This window comes from Balaenoptera musculus, chromosome 8 (genome assembly GCF_009873245.2).
Source record: "Balaenoptera musculus isolate JJ_BM4_2016_0621 chromosome 8, mBalMus1.pri.v3, whole genome shotgun sequence".
Classification (NCBI taxonomy): Eukaryota; Metazoa; Chordata; class Mammalia; order Artiodactyla; family Balaenopteridae; genus Balaenoptera; species Balaenoptera musculus.
Window position 1 is genome coordinate 12,395,406 of NC_045792.1, and position 17,385 is coordinate 12,412,790.

The 17,385-nt window shown below is 56.3% G+C and overlaps 1 protein-coding gene across 4 annotated transcripts in view; it reads right to left on the minus strand.

Moving 5' to 3' along the window:
• GRIK4 (glutamate ionotropic receptor kainate type subunit 4) overlaps positions 1–17,067 on the minus strand; it is a 439,675-nt gene extending 422,608 nt beyond the window's left edge. For all 4 annotated transcript variants that reach the window (XM_036862433.1, XM_036862435.1, XM_036862434.1 and 1 more), the window contains exon 1: positions 16,936–17,067. The gene's annotated coding sequence lies outside the window, so the exon portion shown is untranslated. The remainder of the gene's footprint in view (positions 1–16,935) is intronic.
• Between the last annotated feature and the right edge of the window lie 318 nt (positions 17,068–17,385).

Sequence of the window (17,385 nt, forward strand, 5' to 3'; positions counted from 1 at the left end):
GGTAAAATACTGGCCGGGTGCATTGAAGTCTTTCTTCCTGCTCAGAGCATCCGGAGATGGGGCAGGAGGAGGGTCTCCATTTGGGGGTAAAAGAGAGGAAGAGAGACGGGAGCCACTCCACAGGGACACCCCAAGGTCACTGACCCAACCCTTGGCATGGCAGCCGTGGGCCAGAACCTTGAGGCAGCAGGATGCTGGAGGAGCCAGGCAGAGCTCAGGTCTAACCATGGCCTTGGGCAGGCCCCTCACTGCTCTGAGCCTCAGTTTCCTGCTCCAGTAAAATGGGATAATACTGGTGCCCACCTCAAGGCTGGCTGAGAACTGGAGAACATGTGTGCGGAGTGCTGAGTCCACGGGGCTGGCGACTCTTGGTCTCTAAGCACTGATTTGGGCGGCGCTGCAGAGCTGGTGTCCATGGTGGGGGTGGGGAGGGCAAAGGGAGGGGGGAGGGGAGGCAATGCCGCTCCTCGTCCCTCACTGCTGATGGATGAAATCTGAAAGATGTTGCCGGTACTACCTAGACACGCAAATCCCAAATCCCCTCCCATTTTCTAAGCCCTGCAAAAGCCCAGCTTTAAGCAAAGCCATTTCTTGAGGGAAGCATGAGCGCTGTCTCCAAATATCTGAAAGGCTGTCATATCCCTTCGGCTTACACAGCCCTGTTTTCCCTCTTGATCCTATGAAGTGAGCCCAGTGGGTCTCATCACCCCCATTTTATAGATGAGGAAACTAAGTCACAAAGAGGCCAAATGACTTGCTCAAAGTCACACAGTAGCAGGTCTTATCTTTCTTAAATTACATTTTTTCCAGCCTGTGATGCCCCTGAGACAGGACACAGCAGGACCGATGAATTACAGGGACAGAGGTGCTGTCTATCGCAGGGGAGAGGGGTGGCTCTGAGTCCCCTCCACTCCCCAGGGCCTGCTGTCTCTCTTCCTAATTCCCAGGCATCATGGAGCCTATGATATGTCCCTCCGTTTGTCTTAGAACCTTCTTAGGTCTCTGCCCTGCCTGGCAGAGCCCATCCTGCTCTATAACTCAGGTGTCAGAAACGGGGGCACGCATTGGATGGCAGGCATGGGACCTTGCAGGAAGCGGCTTTCCAAATTACAGATTTTAAGCACAGAAAACTGAAATAGACATTTGAGAGCTATTCCCCCAGCCAGCAGCTACCTCTTCAGCCTGGAGATGCTGCCACCGTTGGCAAATGTGCTTTCAACAAATTTTAACATGCAGATTAATGACTTCTCGAACTGGACCAGGAAAACGACCAGGTGTGGAGAGCTGCCCCCCAAAATAAGCCCTCCCATCCCCCAGCCCAGTAAAGAACCTGCAATGGCTTAGCCCCCCTGTCACTCGTCTCCATGAAATATCCTTGCCAGCATCCTCTCCCCACAGGCCATTGACCAATTCATTTGCTCACCATTATTTTTAAAACTCAAATTTTATTAGCAGTGGAGCATGAGTAATAAATAATAATACGCTGTTTGCACTTGAGTTAGCCCTGCCCGTCCTGAGACCACAGGGCTATTTGTCAAAGCCAGACTTCCTCCCCACCCGCACTTTGCGGTCGGGACACAGGCCTTCCAAGGTCACGGACTCTCAGGGGCCAAGCAAGGACAGGGGTGTGCTCTGAGGACTCACACTTTGGGGTTCCCTGACTCCTAAGCGGGGCATTGAGCTGCCTGGAAGGAAGAGCTGCTACAGTGGGGCTGTAATGCTAGAAAAAGAACTGGATCCTATTTCTGCTGCTTACCAGCTGTGTGACCTGGGGCATGTCGACTTAACCACTCTGAACTTCCGTTTCCTCATCTGTAAAATGGGTCAATAACACCCACCTCTCAGGGTTGCTGGGGGGATTAGATGAGAAACTGGATGTGAAAGCGCCTAAAAGCAATTTGCACACAGTGGGGACAGAAGCTGGGGGGGAAGACTTCTCTCCACCAGGAGCCTAGGCCACCTGAAACCACCTCCATCCAGTTCCATCGAAGGATAAAGGATGGGCAGCACCTTTCCTGGTTGCCCCCAACTCCCCACAGGGGGCTGACACATTTGAACTTCCAGGCACATTTGTGGGACACTCTGATGCAGCATCTGTGTGCAGATGTCAGGAACTCAGCACTGAGCAAAACAGATGTGGCCACTGGTGCCCACACTGGGCTCTAGACTCCTGCCTCTACAGCTGTTTGGGGGCTCAGACTCAGCTGGAGGGAGTCATGGCTAAGGGCATTCCTTCCAGGGCAGGTGGACACAGCAGCTGGGCTCCCAAACTGAAGCGCTGGAACCTCACCCCTCACTTTGGTGCTCAACGGCCTCACTTCTTTCAATAAACATTCAGCGAGATCCTCTGTGTTAGAGGCTGTGGCACAAAAGTGGATGTGACAGCCCAATCCAATCCCTGGCTTCTCAGAGCTCGGTGCCCAGCGGGGGGGACTGAACAATGAACAGGCCGTTACAGTGCAGTCTGGGGAGTGCTCCGAACGGAAGGAGCGCAGGAGCGGGTGGAGCTGCAAGAGGGGCCCCCTTAGGCTGCAGGAAGCAGCAGGAAAGGGCTTCCTGGAAGAGGAATGGAGAAGCAAAAGTAGGAGAGGAGGTGGAGGAAGGGGTTCCAAGCAGATGAACAGCATGTGCAAAGGTCCTGAGGCAGAGAGTCAACTCCACACTGGGGAACTAGAGCCAGCACTGCAGACTGGTACTTGCTACATGGATGGAATCCCTAAGGGAGGTCCAGAGGAAGGGTCCTCCTAGTCCCTGCCTTCAGCCAGCCTCCAGGCAAATAGGGGTGACAGGACCAACGTACTAGAGATAGACTTAAGATAAAAACCATCATAAACAACCAGAACGTGCTAGTGTGTTTACTCTATTCACAGTGTTTATGTACCTCCTTGCTGAGGGCTGGGATGTAACCATCAAGAGCTGAAGGGGTGGGCTTCCCTGGTGGTGCAGTGTTAAGAATCCGCCTGCCAATGCAGGGCACGTGGGTTCGAGCCTTGGTCCGGGAAGATCCTATATACCACGGAGCAACTAAGCCCATGCACCACAACTACTGAGCCTGCGTGTCACAACTACTGAAGCCCGCGCACCTAGAGCCCATGCTCCACAACAAGAGAAGCCACTGCAATGAGAAGCCCGCACACCACAACGAAGAGTAGCCCCCGCTCGCCACAACTAGAGAAAGCCCGCACACAGCCATGAAGACCAAAAAAAAAAAAAAAAAGTATGTGAATTGTATCCCAATGAAGGTGTTTAAAAAAAAAAAGAGCTGAAGGGGTTTATCAGGGCAGGCCTCCCAGAGGAGGTGAGCGGCTCTGCTGGCACAGAAGCTGTCTGCCCTCCAGCACGCTGAATGATGTTACCGGGCCCTCGTTTTCCCATGTGATTGGAAACCTTGGACAACAATAAGGCTTTATCTGCTTTGCCAGTTGCATTTAAACGCAAACACAACGGCATCTCTCTCCCACTAGACAAGGGCACAGGGCAGGGCTGCTTAGTCTGAGTTCCGCTGACTCGCTTAGCCAAAGAATAAAGGCAACGAAAGTGCCTGACTTCCCATCTTCCTCCCAGCCCCAAGCCCACCCCGGGAAGAGGCAAGCGTGCCCCGGGCTCCTCCTGGCAGCAAGGCCTCTGTGAAGGTGCAAATCCCCAGGCACAGGCTCTGGGGGTCGGTGAAGAAACTCGCATTATGCAGAACAACTCCCTCTTGCCCTGGCTGCTGGGAGGAGAAATACTGCCATTGTCCCTCTTACCTGGCAGGGATCTGCCCCGGAAGGTTTAAATTGAGCAAGGCATCATTTGCTCTGGACCCCCGACACAGTCCCCTCCCCTCCCCACCCGGCCTGCACGATCTAGAGGCTCTCCAGACAAATGTGTTCGTCTGGTTCCTGCTTCCCACTTGCTCCCATTCTGGAGGCATCTCCAGATTGGGACCAGCTCGGGAACAGCGCTGTTCTGCATCTTCCACCACAAGCTGCGGGCCAGCGGGGCCCTGGTACCTTCAAGTTAAAAGACAACACAGACCCAGGAACCACCCCTTCCCCCCACCCACCCCCAGTTAGCCGAGGAAGGGGTCAGGACAACATCTATGTCCTTCATGCTCTACCGAGAGGGCCGCTCTGGAGTCAGACCTGGTCTGTGTCCACCTCTGCCCCAGGCTGGCTGACTTTGGGTGACTTATATAACCCCTCTGAGTCTCAGTTTCCCCACTTGTAAAATGGGGGCTGTGGAAGGATTAAATGAGAAAATGCATGTGAAGTGATTAGCACACTGCCTGAATTATTCCACAGAAACCCGCCATGATTTCTACTAACGTCATTCCAGGTCTCCTCGTGGACATTCCGTCAAGTGTCTGGCCGTTATAACCTGGCCACTCTAAGCATTACAAGCACTTTTTTAAGAAAAAGTTTTTAAATTGAAGTATAATGTATGTACAGAAAAGTGCACATAAGTGTAGAGCTCAGTGACTTTCCCACAGAAACAGCTCTCAAATAAAGAAAGAGCATTATGAGCATTCTAGAACCCTCTCCATCCCCCTTGTCCTCTTCCAAAGGTGACTGCTATCCTGACTTCTATTACCATAGATTGCTCTGCCTGTTCTTGAATCTTATGTAAAGTCGTACAATATGTACTGAAAGCACCTGACTTAAGAAGTCCTTCCATAGATGTTATCCTATTTGCTCTTCCCCAAGCCCTAGATTATGTGTTTTATTATCCCCATTTTATTGCTGAGCAAACAGAGGCTTCAGACATAGTAACAGACTTGTCCAAGGCTGCAGAGTAAGTAAAGAGGTGGGAACTCCAAACCCAGGCTGGCCAAGGCCCCCTCCTGTCATCTTTCTACCACACCAGGCTACTTCCCACACATCACACCAGCCCACCCTCCACCCCAAGCTGCAGGGAAGTCCCCTCCTCCAGGAAGCTTCCTGGGATTGCTCAGAGGAGAGCCATCAGCCTGTCCCACTCTGCCCATTTCAGCCTGGACACTGGGTCTTAACACACGGCTAACTGGGCATGTCCCTGTCCCGGACGGGTGTGTGTTTACTGCCTGCTGTGGGTTTGCAAGACATCTCTGCCCGTCTCTTCTCCACATGGCTCTTGGGGTCACAACTCCCAGAGGGCAGGGCCTGCTCCCAGGCTCCTTCCCCGCCCTGCCCAGGACCGATGGGGCTGGCTAGCAGCTGGGGAGCATGGGGGCACCAGTGAATAGGGAGCAGTGGAGCAGGGCACTTGCTCCCCTGGTTTGATAAGAGACTCTTGGAGAGCCAATCTAGTGAGAGGCGTGAGACAAGGAAGAACCAGGGGCCAGGGCACCCCATTTCGAATCCTGATGTTGCAAGGGATGTGACCTCGGGCAAGTTACTGCCTCTCTCTGAGTCTTGTTTTCCTCACTTGTAAAATGAGCTGATTGGACTAAATCCGACTTGACAAATTTATTGCACCCTGTGCCCCTGGCAGACATCCCAAGTCAAACCCAGGCCCCATCCCAGGGAGCCAACGCTCGGACCCAGACCCTTTTCAACCCAGCACTGCAGGCACCGCCACCAATCAGCAGAAGTGGGCCAAGGAGGAAACCCAGCAGACACCGCTGACCACAGCCAGCACCGGGCAGCAGGCGTCACTGGGACCCTGCATCCACGTGCAGCACCTGACTGTGCCCCAAGATCCAGGGGCTGAAAGGTCAGACAGGGTCTCGGCTCACGCCCCAAATCCTGGGGCCCTCCATCCCCACGAAAGGCAGCCTTTTCCTAGGTCCCCTGCCCCGCAGTCCTTACGCCCACCCTGCCCGCGGCCCTTCCACGTTAACTCTACCGGGAAGAAGTGAATTCTGGAGGCATGCCGTCCCTGGCTCACACTGCGTGTGTAGGGGAGCACCCCTGGCGCTCAGGCCTCTGCTCCCGGAGCCTCGTCCTGACTCACGGGAGCGGCAGTGTCCCCACCCTGATCTAAAAGTCAGAGCTCTCACTGCACGTGCCACCCCCGCTCCCACTAGACACCCCCGTCCAGTCCCCCTCGGCCCCTGAGGCCAGGCTCGGCTGGGTTTGAGGAGGTGTCGAAGTGCTTGGGGCCACGGTCCAGGAGGACCAGGGCTGCCCTTTGTACTGGTTCGGCTCCATCACGGGTTGTGTTCATCCCACTACCCATCAGGCAAATGTGCTTTGAGATCTACACAACTGACTCTTTGGTCCCACAGGTTTGTGAGCTGAAGCAGCCCATCCAAGCTTTCCACAGCCAAGGCTCACTGCTAGCCCTGGGCTCTACCATCCAGGGCCTCTGCACACAAGGGGCTCCCCAAAGAGGCCATTCATTCAACAGATACGTATTGAGCACCTACTATATGCTGGTACCATCCTAGCTGTTGGGGATGCAATTCTGAGAAACAGACACAGGCCCTGTGCCAGTGGAGCTCATGTCCTGGGGAGATAGACAATGATCTCTGCTGACCTCCTTGAAGCATCTGACTGTGGCCTGGCTGGCTTCATGGTCACCTGCCCTTGACCCTCCCCCAGGTGAGCCGTTTTAAGTGCCTCCCCTACGGGGACTGGAGGCTCAGGCAGAGACACCTACTGGCTCCTTGGAGAGGCACTGACCACCAGGAGAAGCCGCAGGTATAGAAAAAAGGGGCAATGCTGTGGTCCAGCTGTGTGACCTCCGATTACCCGGCTCTCAGAGCATCCGTCATCTCCTGGGTCAAATGGAACCAATAATCCTTATAGTGTAAGTTGCTGTGAGGATTTGCCAGGACATATGAGGATGGACACTTGAGACGTGACAAGAGGGGTAGCATTCCTGGCCCAGGAACATGGGACAAAGGTGCACCCCAGTTCCTGAGGCCCAAGGTCAAGCCCTGAGCATCCCCCTCTGCTAACCCCCTCCCCAAAGGGGAGCTGAGGGGAAGAGCTAGCCCACAAGCCGCCGGCCTGGCTGGCCTCATGCGATGGAAGCGCACTTCCTCAGCTGACTTGCCACTACTCGCCTCATGCAATTGCCTTGTTTGCTGCCGATCTGCACCCTACCTGGCAGATCTCATGTTCCAGCCTATTTACTCTGGACTCTGGCAAGACTCTTGCTTTGCAAAGGAGAATGGTACACAGTGCTACTTTCCATACTCACCCAAGCTGGGTGAGCTTTCTCCACCTAGTTGCCTACCCTTAGATTTGGGTCATCTGAACTTTTCGGCCCTCTGGTGGGGGGTCTGCAGCATCATCCGGCCTCACAGGAGCTCAAAGGAGCAGGTGGTCACCTTGGTCCTCAGTCCCCTGCCCCCAGGATCTGAGGCCCAATATCCATCATCTGACAGATTCAGAAGATACTTCTGCACACATTTAGTAAAGGCCCAGCCCTGGGGGGAGCCCACCCTGTGCCACTTTGTGTCCGTGCCTGGCACCTAAGAGGCACTCGGGCAACGTGTGCTATAAATGGACATGACCAAGGATCGGGCACCTCCCTGCCCCTGAGGCCAGTCCCAGCCTTGCACATTTCACAGAGCCCGCAGGCCCCCCCAGCTCCAGGCCATCATCTTCCTGCTAGGGGACTCCATTTGGGAAAGAGTCTTGAACAGAAACCCAGGTAGAAGAAGGCTTTGCTTCTTGCTCATGAGGTATCTTCACATCCCCAGGACTGGAAGGGGAAGAAGGGTAGAAGTGCCTCATGGGGCTCCAAGGAAGGGTGTAGAACAAGGACCCGTGGGAAGTAGATTTGGCTCGTATGAGGCAAAACCTTCTGATATCTTTGGAAGAGAATCACTAGCATTTCCTGAATACCTTCTACATGCCAGGCAATGTGCTGGGTGCTCTCACGTGCTCCCTTATTAACAGCTTCCCCGGGGAGGGATGGCCTGCCTCACGAGTGGTCAAAAGCACGGTCCAGACTGCTGAGTTTATACCCAGGCTCCACCACTTACTGGTGAAAGCTTACCTTGGGAAAGCTATGCAACTCTCTGAGCCTCAGTTTATTCATCTGTAAAATGAGATGATAGACCCTACTTCATAGGGTTGTTGGAAGATCAACTTAATACATCTCAAGCAACTAGAACACAGTAAGTGCTCAATAATGTTAGCTTTCAGAGGATGAGGAGGGACTTCCCTGGTGGCGCAGCGGTTAAGAATCTGCCTGCCAATGCAGGGGACATGGGTTCGAGCTCTGGTCCGGGAAGATCCCACATACCACAGAGCAACTAAGCCCATGCACCACAACTACTGAGCCTGCACTCTAGAGCCCACGAGCCACAACTACTGAGCCCACGTGCCACAACCACTGAAGCCTGCGTACCTAGAGCCTATGCTCTGCAACAAGAGAAACCACTGCAATGAGAAGCCCGCACACCGCAGCGAAGAGTAGCCCCCACTCACTACAACTAGAGAAAGCCCATGCACAGCAACGAAGACCCAACACAGCCAAAAATTAATTAATTAATTAATTTTTTTTAAAGCAAAGTATTATTAACAATGTTTTAAAAAAAAAAGAAGATGGGGAGAAGGAGGAGGAGGGGGAGGAGAAGGAGGAAGCGGCAGCTGAGGCTAGATAACCAGCCAGTGGAGATTCTGTCTGTGGACACGAGGAAGGCATAGGTAGGATGCTGACTGAATGATCTCAAGTTCCTTCCAGGAATAAGATTCTGTGATTCATTTAATCTCCCTGGGTTTCAGTTTTCCCAGCAATAAAATAGGCATTATCATTCTTGGACAAATGTTGCCTTATTCTGTGCAACGTTCTCAACCTGGGGAAGAGCAGGTGTGCCCTAGGACCACTGCTTCCGCCATCTGCACAGGCAGCGGTGGCCTTCAGAAGGCCTCAGGTGTGTGGACAGAGCCACGGGCAGGGAGCAGGCGTCCTGGATTCTGATCCAACCTCTCAACCCCTAACTCTTGTTTTTGGTTAGTTACTGAAATTCTGAGCGTCTGGAATGATAATTCCTCCCTGCCCCATCTACCTCTCAGGTTTGTGGCCCTGTGAGATCCTTGGGGGAGAAGCAATCACCAAGACATCACAAGTCTCTGCATATGTGATACCCACCAGGAAGTGGCACTGAGAGCCTCAGCTCAAGGGCCAGTTGTGCTGATGGAGGTTTGCGGTGGGGTGGGGGCCCGGTGACAAGCTCCACCCATGACCTCCCCCCAGGAAATGACTCTATGGGGGCCTTCTGCCCCCCTAAACCTACTCTAGCTCTCTCTACTCCCGAAAAAGTCTTTGCTGCCTCTAGAAAGAGAGATGCCCAAACTCCCTTTGTCACCACCCTTGCTGGGGATGTTCTGCTGTGATCTTATGAACTACACTAGGCCAGGGAGATGCTGTAAAGATCAATAATAACCACACCGTAACAGCAGGGTGCCTTCGGACTTTTTCCAGGCTCCACGATGCTTCTGAGAGTCCAAGACCCCAGGGAGATCCCCCCGATACTCTGGGCAGCCATGCAGAGCAGCCTGGACCAGGGTCCTGGGGGGATAGAGAGCACACTGACCCCGGCTGGTCTGGGCAGGGTTGGGCCGAGGACCTCGCGGGGCCCCGTGTCACCTGAGCTCCATCACGCTCAAACTTTTCGGCTCACGAGAGTCTTGTGAAGACTTCGCGTGGCTGCCTCCTCCGGCCTCCACCCCAGGCCCTCGCCTGGATGGCCTCCATGTTGGAAAAGACTGGCACACGATCAGGTACCACTGCAGAAGCTCTGTTGGGGGTGATCTTTCATCGTTCCCCCAGGGTTGCCAGTGCCCTCTTACTCAGGGGTCAAAGGAATCAGGCCAAGGGAAGACAAGCACCGGAGCAGCAAGAGGCCACTGCTCCCTTCCATGCCTGGCCTCCTGGCCTACAGGATGGGGAACAGGAGAAGTAGTGAGAGAGCCAGAGGGGAGTCTAGGAAATTAGGGGAGAATCAGTACATATTTCACATACATGTGCATGTGTGCACACACGTATATGCATCCACACACGCACACAGAAATTTTACCACCGGAGTGTGAAATCAGACCGCCTGGGTATAAATTCCAACTCTGCTTCTTACTAACTATGAGACTTTGGGCCAATTAATCACCTGCCCTGAATCTTAGCCTCCTCATCTGTAAAATGGGTGTAATAATAGTACCTTAAAGTTATTGAGAGGATAAACCAAGATCATATATGGAAAGCACTGTGCATCATACTTGGTACATAATAAGCAGTCGATAATTATTAGCTGTTATTGTTGTCATTGGTGGTGGTGTGGTGAACTAATTTGTCCATTTAACAAGTATATACTGAGTACCTACTATGTGTCAGCCAAGTGCTAGAGACAAAAACCCAAGGCTGTATCCCTGCCCCCAAGGAGTGCACAGTCTGGTGCCTTAAAGAATCAAGATCATTCTCCTTCTTAGTTCTAATCAGATTTTGTCTGGATGCCGGGATGGGACCAAATGATTTGTAGAAGTCTCTCTTTTCCAGCCTCTCACTCCTGTGTGGAGGGCCACGAAGCCCAGTGAAAAGGATGCCCCAGCTCTGCCACTCCCCGCCTTATAACCTGGACAAGTGACTTAAGCTGCCTGAACCTCAGGGCCTTCCTCTGTCTGGGGCTTGGACTGAACTCACTCTAGACTTCTCTGATGATTTCAAAAAATGCCCCTGCTGCCTCCCAATAAGGCCTTCCCACCCTCTCACCAACCTTGCTGGGGATGGCATTCTGTAACATCTTAGGAACTGAACAGGGCTGGGAGAGACTCTGTAAAGATGAAAACGTAATCGTACTTCTAACAATAGCAACTGCAACCATTTCACAAGCACTTAGAGCACCTGCTGAGACTCACAGAGGTGGGTATGCCGCTCCTCAGCCCCTGGCCAACACCATACGATGGGACTGGAAGAGCTGAGATTGGATTCCCGTGCAATCTGATCCAGGAGTGGCCACCACCGCCCCACACAGCCTCTGGAGGAAGAACAGGGTGCCCTGCTCAGGCCACCCGACAAGCAGAGAGAAGCAGAGAGCTGTCCCCAAAAGGTGACAGCGGCACTTCATCCCTAAACCCAGCCTCCCCACTCAGGGGCCCTGCCAGGCTGGACAGCAGAAACCCCCTCAGCGGCCCCGGCGCCTGGGATGTGTCCATCCTCCTCGGCTTCTTAAGCTTTTCCTTCTTACTAAGTGTGCTTTGTAGCCAGCCTCTCACTTACACATCTTAACCTCCTCTGGGTTATTGACTTCTCATCTTCTTAAATCCTCCGCTTTAACTCTGGCCCTTAAACTCCAATTCTAAATATGTGTTTTCTCCACAGCCACTCTCCCTGTCCTGGGGGGGTCACACCCCTCCCTGCTCCCTCCTCCAGGGAGCCTCTACTCCACGTGATTATCTCACTGAATCGGGAACCCATGATGTCGAGTTTATCGTAGGCCCCAGATTGTAGAGAGAGGAACCTGAGGCAGCGAAAAGTAGCCTGGATTTCCCGTTTCTAAGCCAGTTCTCCCCCACAGGTCCACAGCATAGCCCCTCCACACCCAAAATGCCCCCCGAGACTGTGCACACCCAGCTTCCCTTTCAGCCTCTCCACGGCCAAAATACCCCCCCAGCACCCCGAAAAGAGATAACCACCGCCACCTGGTTTTCTCTGCTTCCTCTGAGCAAACTGCTCCCTGAGAAAAGCAGAAGAAGGGATGAGGAGGCAAGAAGGGGACTTCAGGTGAGGGGCAGGGCTAACCCCCAGGTGGGGGGGCAGGGCTAACCCCCAGGTGGGGGGGCAGGGCTAACCCCCAGGTGCGGGGCAGGCCAGTCTCAAACCCAGGACTGAGTAACAAAGGGAGGCCTGCCGGCCTCTGGACCCTTGCTCCTTCCCCCACCACAGGGGCCCCAGCATCCTGGGGAACAGGCGGGTCCAGCACTGAGTGCGGGGCCATGGAGGGGAGGAGACAGTCACAGAGATCAACGCCCAGTGTGACAGAGGAGCCTGGGAACCCTCACTCCCAGCGGCTGAAGGCCCACCCAGCCTTCCTCTCCCCTCCTCACCCACCGTGTTCTACAAACTTATCTCTGTAACAAACACTTACTAAACACGAGTTGAGGCCACTTAAATAAGACAAATATTTATTTAGCAGCTGCTCTGTGCAAGGCACGGTCCCCTGGAGGTGACAGGCACAGTAAGTGCTGGGCACAAGGGTCCCAGCGCCAGGAGGAGAGGACAGAGGCGTCTCCCAGGAGGCTGGGGAGTGAGATTCAGGCATCAGAACCGCCTGGGACCAGCCCCCTGGGCAGCCCATGCCCCTAGGCACGCGCCCTCGCACAGACTGGTGGGCTGCTGTCCAGGACCCCACGGCCACCCAGGACGACCCCCAAACGCCCCATCGCCCCGCTCACAGCACGTCTGGGAACACACTTCCCAGCCTCCCTCAGACCCACATCCCCACCCTGGCCCCCGTGTTCCCAAAAGCGGCGTTACCATCCTCCAGACCGAGGCTGGAAATCTCGACGTTCCCTCTGACACTTCCTGCTCCCTCATCTGCGAGCCCAATCTGTCAGCACATTCTGCTGCTCCGTGGAAGTGCCGCTCAAGTGCACCCCCCTGCCGTCACCACCCTCCAGGCCCGCGCCCCGCTTTGGGCGCCGCTCTCCTCTGCCCAAGGATCCCCAACCCCTTTTCCTTGGCTCTCAAGGTCCTGCAGGCTCAAGCTAGTTCTGCCCCAGCCCTGCCCCGCTTCCTCCCCGCAGACAGGACCCTGACTCACCTGCCCCATCCCTTCTGCCCATCACCCAATCCCTGGGACGCCCCCTGTCCCCACTTGACCTGTGCAGCCCCTCCTCGCCGGGAAGTCCTTCCTCCCATCCCTGAGCTCCAGCCCTGTCTGAACACCTGCTCAGCCGGCGGCCACTGCGCGTCCACACCCATGCCGCACGTGCCAACCGTGCCCTCCTGTGCTCGCCACTGCTCAGAACCCTGCTGAAGGAGGCCCTGCCTCCCCGAGGTGCTGGTAACCACGCCCCCATCCCTGCTGGGCTGCATGGAGATGACAGAGGTGCTCAGCTGTTTAAAGAAAGCCTGGGACGTATCTTTTTACAAAGAGCCTCTCCTTCCCTTTTTCAGGCCCAAGCCTAGGGGAAGGAAGTGGGGTTCTGGAGCCCTCCCTGGTCTGTGACATGGCACGGAGCGGGCTACACCTACACCACAGGGCCCCCTGTGAACCCCCTTCCTCACCTGTAAAAATGGAGATGATCACGTCTAACTCACAGGGTCTCGGGGGTGACTGAGTGAAATGAGCAGACTTCGCAGGCAGTATAACGTTAAATTGATTCTCTCCTTCCTTCCCATCATTTACCTCGGCTGGTACTGTGGTTTAAAATGTTTTTTCATATTGGAGTTGCTACCTGTAAGGCATACCCTATTTTATGTAACCAAATATTTTTATCAAGTACCAACTATTTCTTAGTTCCTACTACGAGCAGGGGCTGATTTATGGGATGCTGAAGGACAGGGCTTGCTCCATTGGAGCCAAGGATGTGAAAAGGCAGCAAGCCAAGGCCTTGCTCCTCACGGGACCTGCCGTCTAGGTGGGGAGACCAACAGGGACAGGGAATTCTCCAGAGCAGGCAGGAGCTGGGAGCTAAACCACAGAGGCAGTGTGGGAGGAGCCAGCCGGGGATGCTCCCCGGACACCTCCTGGGCTGACAAACCACATTCCCATTCTGCTCCCATTCATGCCCACAACAACCCTTTCAGGCAGGTGAGATTATCCCCATTTTACAGGTGAGGCAAGTGAGAGGTTAAGCCATTTGTTCAAAGTCACTCAGGGAGTGACACCAGGAGAGGAACCCCAGGTCTACCCAGCACTTAGCAGCTGAAGCTGCCTCCACTTCCTGCTGGGACGGAAGGCCAGCATGGGGGCGGGTGGGGTCCTTCCCAGCCTGCACCTTGTGTGGCTCCAGCTTCACCTTGAAGGCTGGGAAAGGTGTAGTTGGGCAGAAAAGAGGAGGAAAGGAAAAGGCGAGGCATAGAGGGTGTGGGGTGAGGGGGGCAGAGGGTCACATCCAGAGGCATAAGGTCAGGGCCAGCATGCGGACGCCATACACTCCAGGCCACAGTCTGGGAACTCTCTCCAAAAACCTGGGGCCACCGACGCTCTGGAGACCTGGTCACATGTTACAAATACCATCCTTTGCAGGAAGGCAGGTGTGGCGGCCGGGTGCCTGCAGGCTGCCCAGGGAGAAGGCTGTGTTACCATAACCCAGGGGTAAGCCACTGGAGTCCCAAGTGGGACAGTGGCCGGGGAAAAAGGTCAGGCTGGGCACCAGTGGGATGGGGGAGGCTTCCAAGGCGACCAGGCCACGTGCCTGGGAGAACCTGGAACTCTCTGCAGGAGGGAGTCAAGAGGAAGCGATGGGCTGGGGTGAGGGGGGCAGGACAACCAGGGCACCGGAGCAGCCAGTCTACGGGCAGGGAGAGTGCAGAACCAAGGACCAGCCAGCTCCCAGAGCAGGGAGAGGTGCTGAGCTGACACTGGAGAACGTGAGGGCTCAAGCACAGGATGTGGAGAGGAAGGGCTGAACAGCTGAGACTTTAAAAAGCAACAAGTAGTAGCACAAGAGCCCTGGGCTGGAAGCCCAGAGGCCTCAGGTGTGGCTGCAGAGCCTTGGACAAGTCACTTAACCTCTGTGAGCATCAGTTTCCAGGGGATCAATAACAGCTCCCCGCAGGCCAGTGGTACAGACAAAACGCTTGTCTGGTTCAGATCAAGTGAAGTAATTTTTCTAAAAAGCATTTGGAAAACTGCAGAACTCAATCCCCACATAAGGGATCCGTACTATGCAGAAGCAACAAGAGATGTTTTCTTCCCACACATATTCCCTGCCACTACCCACTCGCACCAGCCACATGGCCAAAGGCTTCCTACTCGCTGTTCCTCCTGTTTTCCGCACAGTTTTTTCCCGTCACCCAGGACAGGTCATCCTGCCCTTCTTCCTTCCTTCCTTCCATCTCAGTCGGGCTGAGACCCACACTGGGGGCAGCTGAGGCCCACTGTCCAGGAGGCCTTGCACCCCAGCAGCTGGGACCTTCTCCCTGGAGTCTCCACTTCTCTCTCACCATGCAAAGTTCCCTTTCCATCCTCAGGGAAAACCACACTGGACAGCCAGACCAAGCAGCAGACCCAGTCTCCAGGAAGAACTTTGAGTGCTGGGGAAAATGCTAGCCAACGATCAAGATGCCTAGGGAGGTGGGTGACAGGGAAAACACAGAAAACCAGAACCTCCTTTCAACCCCCCTCCACTAACAAACCCAGACACTGTAATGTATGCAAATGAGATTAACTCTCCAAAGGGTCGTGACCTTGAGGAACACATCCAGCCAGTGAGGAACATAATAAACCTGATTAATGATGAGGCATGAGCTGCAGCTTCAGCAAATACGAGCCTGATGATGCCCAGTGGAGTTCCCGGGGCTTCCTTTCCGGGTGGGACTGGAGCACAGCTGACCTCTCCCCGGCCCTCGCCCCATCGCATGAGCACAGACACTCAGGGAGCAAACAGGACCAGATTTCTCTCTCAGGTGCCCACTGCCAACCCAGGCATCCTCTATCCTGGGGGATACCACGCCTGCCGTTGGCAGGTGCTCCTGGAAGCACCCCTGTCACCCAGGGAGCTTAGGTGAAGGTAGTTCTCTTCGTTCCTGGCAGGGCTCCGGGCTCTCGGCCAGTCCTGGGACCTCTCGGTCTCGTCTTGACTGGCACCCACTGCCTGGCACAGGGGCCCAGCCAAGCCCAGAGGGCCCCTCCCCTTTCCAGACAACCCAGGCCCTTGGGAGACATGCCCAGGAGAGCCACTGGAGGGAGGCAGGGAGGTGGCACCTTGTGGCATCACCAGACAACAGCACCAGGAGGAAGATGGCAGCACAAAGTAGAGATGCCAAGAGCTGTGCAGTCAGAGGTCCGGTGGGAGGGAAGCTCGGCTGCATTGCCCCGCCATGGCCAGGCCGGCGGCCCAGAGGGCCCAGGTCCTCCCCTGCCGCGGCCTCCCCAGCCCAAAGGCCAACTCTCCCCGGGCTCCAACTCCTCCCCTCTCACTTTCCTCAGCTCAACGGAGCCAGAGGAAGAGACACAGGTGCTCTCGGAGCCCCGAAACCCCTGTCCCAGCTGTCGCAAGCTGGCCACCAACCCTGGCCAGGTCTGAGCCTCTCACCGCTTTGCCGGTCCTCACTGGAGAGAATCTCAGGCAGCTCCCCTCCCCCTCTCCTCGCCAGCCCCCTCCCGCATCATACGCCCAAATGCAGGTCTCTAGAGTTCCTCCCTCACTTCCCACTCGGGTGAACTAGGGTGGGATAGGTAGGAGCCTCATTAGTCCAGGGAAAGAGGGTCATTTCTCATAGGACGCTATTCCCCCGAAGCGAGATGGCGTGTAGGGTGGGGAGGTGGTGACAGGAGTCCACGGAAGGCGCCGGGGGCAGTCGAGGCAGATGGCAGTGAGGAAAGGGGGAGGGGGCTTCGTGGGCTCCGGGCTGGGATGGGGCACTGGAGCCGGGGACCGAGGCGACCGAAGAAGCGGAGGGTGACGAGGTGTGGGGAGAAGCGCCGGGGTGGGGAAGGGGCCGTCATCCCTGCAGGGGGCAGAGGCAGAGCTGGGAGTTGTACAGGAGCAGGGGGAGGACCAGAGGGGGAGGACGGCGAGCCCGGAGAAGGGATGCGGAGGGAAGGAGATGGGGATGGAGACTGGAGGAACTACGGGCGCAGAGCGATGGGGGTTCGGAGCCCGTTCAGGAGACGCAGGGACCGGAGTGCAGGGGACACGCTGGCTGAAGGCGGGAGAGGGAGGGAAGGGCGCAGGGAAGGGGGTGGGGGCGGGGGCAGGGGAAGGGTGCGGGGCCGCGGCCCCGGAAAGCAGGAGAGGCAGAGACGTCAGAAGTAGGGGATCCGGGCGCGCGCGGAGCTCCGCGCGGATGGGACGCGTGGGGCGCAGGGGTAGCGCGGGTGCGGGCCTGGGGCGCCGCGGCGGGCCCTGCCCTTACCTGGGCGGCTCCGCACTCCGGGGGCTGAGCTGGGGCTGGGCGCTGCTCCGCTGACCGCCGGGCTGTTGTTTCCCTTTTTTTTCTTCTTCCGCAGCAGCCGCGGCGGCTCCAGCGCGATCCGCTGGCAGCTGAAGGCAGTCTGTGTCCGGCTGCGAGCGAGCGTGGAGCCGGCAGCGCGGGAGGAGCGCGGTCGAGGCGCGGGGCGCCGCCCGGCGGGCAGCGCGGGAACTGCGACGGCCCGCGCACGCCAGCCGCGGGGGCGCCCCTTCGGGGCCCGCGCGCCGGGCCGCCCGCCCGCCCGCCGCCTCTCCCGGCGCGCCCGGGGCCCAGGCGCTGGAGGAGCGCAGCGGTGGCGGGGCCGAGCGGCCGGGGGCAAACTTGCCGCCGCCCCAGGCGGGGGACCGAGGCCGAGCGGGAGGCGCGGGGTCGGAGACGCGGCTCCGGGCAGGG